The following is a 5,487-nucleotide window of genomic DNA, read 5'->3' on the forward strand; positions in this document are numbered from 1 at the left end:
AAAAGATAAATATGATAAGAAAAGGATATAATTTAAATAGATATGAATGATATTTAAAAATAAATTTAAAATTTATAGTTTGAAAAAGATTTTAAAAGATAATTAAGTTAAAAAGAAATTGGAAAAAGAGTTGGATTGGATTGTAAAAAAGTTTATGTTTATGTATGAAGCCATATTATTTAAAAAAAAGGATTTTAGAAATTAGGGTTTTTAGAAAACTAATTTGATTTGAAGAATGACATTTTGAAACGTGTTTATGCAAGAAATCATGAATTGAAACATAAAAAATTGGAAAATTTGTAAAGAAAAACGAATTTTACCTCCTCCCCACCATCCTGGCGTTAAACGCCCAACTGCTGCATGTTTTGGGCGTTTAACGCCCAATTGTTGCTTCTCCTGGGCGTTCAACTCCCAGCTGTTGCTTCTTTCTGGCGTTGAACGCCAGGAAGTCCTTTGTCACTGGGCGTTTTTCTGAACGCCCAGGATGCTGTCAATCTGGCGTTAAACGCCTAGAAGGTGCTTCTTTCTGGCGTTCAACGCCCAGAAGATGCTCCTTTCTGGCGTTTAACGCCCAGATGGCTACCCTTACTGGCGTTGAACGCCCAGTGGGTGCTTCTTTTGGGCGTTCAATGACCAAAACGTTTCTTACTGGCTTTTTCACGCCAGTGAGCTTCCAAATTTCCCTGTAACTGTGATTTCAATCAATTGCTATTTTAACTTTTGAAGATACTTTGACATATACCTGTAAAAATCATTTAATTAGCAAAAACAAATAAAATTAAATTTTGTGAATGGCTGGGTTGCCTCCCAGCAAGCGCTTCTTTAATGTCGTTAGCTGGACTATTACTGAGCTTTTAATCAAGTCTCAGTTTTGAGCATTCTTGCTCAAAATTGCTTTCAATATAATGTTTAACTCTCTGTCCATTAACAATGAATTTTTTGTTAGATTCATTATCTTGGAGCTCTACGTATCCATAGGGTGATACACTTGTAATCACATATGGACCTCTCCACCGGGATTTTAATTTCCCGGGGAATAATTTGAGCCTAGAATTAAATAGCAGAACTTTCTGCCCCGGCTCAAATACTCTGGATGACAATTTCTTATCATGCCATCTTTTCGCTTTCTCTTTGTAAATTTTTGCATTCTCGAAAGCATTGAGTCTAAATTCCTCTAGCTCATTTAATTGGAGCAATCATTTTTCTCCAGCTAACTTGGCATCAAGGTTCAGGAATCTGGTTGCCCAGTAGGCCTTGTGTTCCAGTTCCACTGGCAAGTGACATGCCTTTCCATACACAAGCTGGTATGGAGAGGTCCCTATAGGGGTCTTGAATGATGTTCTGTATGCCCACAGAGCATCATCCAAGCTTCTTGCCCAATCCCTTCTACGGTTAATTACAGTCCGTTCCAGGATTCTTTTAAGTTCTCTATTTGAGACTTCAGCTTGCCCATTAGTCTGTGGGTGATATGGAGTAGCTACCCTGTGGCTAACTCCATAACGAACTAAAGCAGAGTAAAGCTGTTTATTGCAGAAATGAGTGTCCCCATCACTGATTAATACTCTAGGGGTACCAAATCTGCTGAAGATGTGTTTCTGGAGAAATTTAAACACTGTTTTAGTGTCATTAGTGGGTGTTGCAATAGCCTCCACCCATTTGGATACATAATCCACTGCCACCAGAATATAAGTGTTTGAGTATGATGGTGGGAAAGGTCCCATGAAGTCAATACCCCATACATCAAACAATTCAATCTCCAAGATCCCTTGTTGAGGCATGGCATAACTGTGAGGCAGATTGCCAGATCTCCGTCTGCACAACTCTTGAAGAGATATGGTTCATCCCAAAGATAATACTTCGCATCTGTGATCAATTTCTTTGATTGCTGCCTACTGTACTCTTTGGGTATGAACCTCACTGCCTTGTAGTTTGCAATATCTGCAAACCATGGTACTTCCAGGATGGCAAAGAGTTGCTCATCCGGAAAGGTTTCAGAGATCTCAGTGAGAGGGAGGGACGCCCCTTCTACTGGTTCTATTCGGGACAGGTGATCTGCCACTAGGTTTTCTGTCCCTTTTCTGTCTCTTATTTCTATATCAAACTCTTGTAGAAGCAACACCCATCTGATGAGTCTGGGTTTTGAATCCTGCTTTGTGAGTAGATATTTAAGAGCAGCATGATCAGTGTACATAATCACTTTTGATCCTACTAAATAGGATCTAAACTTGTGAATGGCGTAAACCACTGCAAGCAACTCCTTTTCTCTGGTTGTGTAATTCTTCTGTGCGTCATTTAGAACACGACTGGCATAGTAAATGACGTGCAGAAGCTTGTCATGCCTCTGTCCCAATACTGCACCAATGGCATGGTCACTGGCATCACACAATAATTCAAATGGCAATGTCCAGTTTGGTGCAGAGATTATTGGTGCAGTGACCAATTTAGCTTTTAGAGTCTCAAATGCCTGCAGACACTCTTTATCAAAGACAAATGGCGTGTCAGCAGCTAACAGGTTGCTCAGAGGTTTGGCGATTTTCGAAAAATCCTTTATAAACCTCCTATAGAATCCTGCATGCCCCAGAAAGCTTCTGATTGCCTTAACATTGGCAGGTGGTGGTAATTTTTCAATTACCTCTACTTTAGCTTGATCCACCTCTATTCCCTTGTTCGAAATTTTGTGCCCAAGGACAATTCCTTCAGTCACCATAAAGTGAAATTTCTCCCAGTTTAAAACTAGGTTGGTCTCTTGGCATCTCTTTAGAACAAGTGCTAGATGGTCAAGACAGGAGCTGAATGAGTCTCCAAATACTGAAAAGTCATCCATGAAAACTTCCAGAAATTTTTCCACCATATCAGAGAAAATTGAGAGCATGCACCTCTGAAAAGTTGTAGGTGCATTGCATAGGCCAAATGGCATCCTTCTGTATGCAAATACTCCAGATGGACATGTGAATGCCGTTTTCTCCTGATCCTGGGGATCTACTGCAATTTGATTATAACCTAAATATCCATCCAGGAAGCAGTAGTATTCATGACCTGCTAGTCTTTCTAGCATCTGGTCTATGAATGGTAAAGGAAAATGATCCTTTCTGGTGGCTGTATTGAGCCTTCTATAATCAATACACATACGCCACCCTGTAACTGTTCTTGTAGGAACCAGTTCATTTTTTTCATTATGAACCACTGTCATGCCTCCTTTCTTAGGGACGACTTGGACAGGGCTTACCCAGGGGCTGTCAGAAATAGGATAAATAATCCCAGCCTCTAGCAATTTAGTGACCTCCTTCTGCACCACTTCCTTCATGGCTGGATTCAGCCGCCTTTGTGGTTGGACCACTGGCTTAGCATCACCCTCCAATAGGATCTTATGCATGCATCTAGCTGCGCTAATGCCCTTAAGATCACTGATGGACCACCCAAGAGCTGTCTTGTGTGTCCTTAGCACTTGAATTAGTGCTTCCTCTTCCTGTGGCTCTAAGGTAGAGCTTATGATTACAGGAAAGGTATCACCTTCTCCCAGAAATGCATATTTTAGGGATGGTGGTAATGGTTTGAGCTCGGGTTTAGGAGGTTTCTCCTCTTCCTGAGGGATTTTTCGAGGTTCTATTATTATCTTTGATTCCTCCAGATCAGGCTGAACATCTTTAAAGATGTCCTCTATCTCTGATTCGGGACTCTCAGCCATATTGACCTCCCTTACCAGAGAGTCAATAATATCAACACTCATGCAGTCATTTGGGGTGTTTGGATGTTGCATAGCTTTGACAACATTCAACTTGAACTCCTCCTCATTGACTCTCAGGGTTACTTCCCCTTTTTGGACGTCAATGAGGGTTCGGCCAGTTGCTAGGAAAGGTCTTCCTAGAATGAGAGTTGCACTCTTGTGCTCCTCCATTTCCAGCACCACAAAGTCCGTAGGAAAGGCAAATGGCCCAACCTTGACAATCATGTCTTCAATCACGCCTGATGGGTATTTAATGGAGCCATCAGCAAGTTGAAGACATATCCGGGTTGGTTTGATTTCTTCAGTCAAACCAAGCTTTCTGATAGTAGATGCAGGTATTAGGTTGATACTTGCCCCAAGATCACATAAAGCTTGCTTGGTGCAATTACCCTCTAATGTGCATGGTATCATGAAGCTTCCAGGATCCTTAAGCTTCTCAGGTAAGCTTTCTAGGATAACTGCACTGCATTCTTCAGTGAGGTAAACTTTTTCAGTTTCCCTCCAATCCTTCTTATGACTTTAGATCTCTTTCATGAACTTTGCATAAGAGGGTATTTGCTCAAGTGCTTCTGCAAATGGAATCTTTATTTCAAGAGTCCTGAGATAGTCTGCAAAGCGAGCAAATTGCTTATCCTGTTCCGCTTGGCGGAGTTTTTGAGGATAAGGCATTTTGGCTTTATATTCCTCAACCTTAGTTGCTGCAGGTTTATTACCTACAGAAGTGGGTTGGGAAGCCTTTTTAGAAAGGTTGTTATCAGCACTTGTATGTGACTGATCCCCCACTGGCGTTTGAATGCCAGGGGTGGAAGCTGGAGTGGCGTTAGACGCCATCTCCTTATTTGTTACTGGCGTCTGAACGACAGAACTATGCTTCCATTGGGCATTCAACGCCGGATTCATGCTTGTTTCTGGCGTTGAACGCCAGAAATGAGCATGGTCTGGGCGTTCAGCGCCAGCCTTACTCCTCTCTGGGCTCTGATTTTCCTCAGAGGGATTTTGAGTAGCCATTTGTTCATTTCTTGGCTTCCTGTTGCTTTGAAGTGAGGTATTTAATGTTTTCCCACTTCTTAATTGAACTGCTTGGCATTCTTCTGCTATTTGTTTTGACAGTTGCCTTTCTGTTTGCTTTAACTGTACTTCCATATTCCTGTTAGCCATTCTTGTTTCCTATAGTATTTCCTTGAATTCGGCTAGCTGCTGGGTTAGAAAGTCTAATTGCTGATTGAATTCATTAGCTTGATCCACAGGACTGAGTTCAGCAGTTACTGTTTTAGCTTCTTCTTTCATGGAGGATTCACTGCTTAGATACATATGCTGATTTCTGGCAACTGTATCAATAAGCTCTTGAGCTTCTTCAATTATTTTTCTCATATGTATAGATCCACCAGCTGAGTGGTCTAGAGAAATCTGAGCTTTTTTTGTAAGCCCATAGTAGAAGATGTCTAATTGCACCCACTTTGAAAACATTTCAGAAGGGCATTTTCTTAGCATCTCTCTGTATCTCTCCCAGGCATCATAAAGGGATTCATTATCTCCTTGTTTGAAGCCTTGGATGCTTAGCCTTAGCTGTCCATCCGTTTTGGAGGGAAATAGTGATTCAAGAATTTTTCTGACAGCTGTTTCCATGTTTTTATGCTGTTTTTAGGCTAGTTATTTAACCACCTCTTAGCTTGATCTTTTACAGCAAATGGAAACAGTAATAATCTGTAGACATCCTGATCTACTTCCTTATCATATACTGTGTCAGCAATTTGTAAAAATTG

The sequence above is a fragment of the Arachis hypogaea genome, chromosome 10, assembly GCF_003086295.3.
Source record: "Arachis hypogaea cultivar Tifrunner chromosome 10, arahy.Tifrunner.gnm2.J5K5, whole genome shotgun sequence".
Classification (NCBI taxonomy): Eukaryota; Viridiplantae; Streptophyta; class Magnoliopsida; order Fabales; family Fabaceae; genus Arachis; species Arachis hypogaea.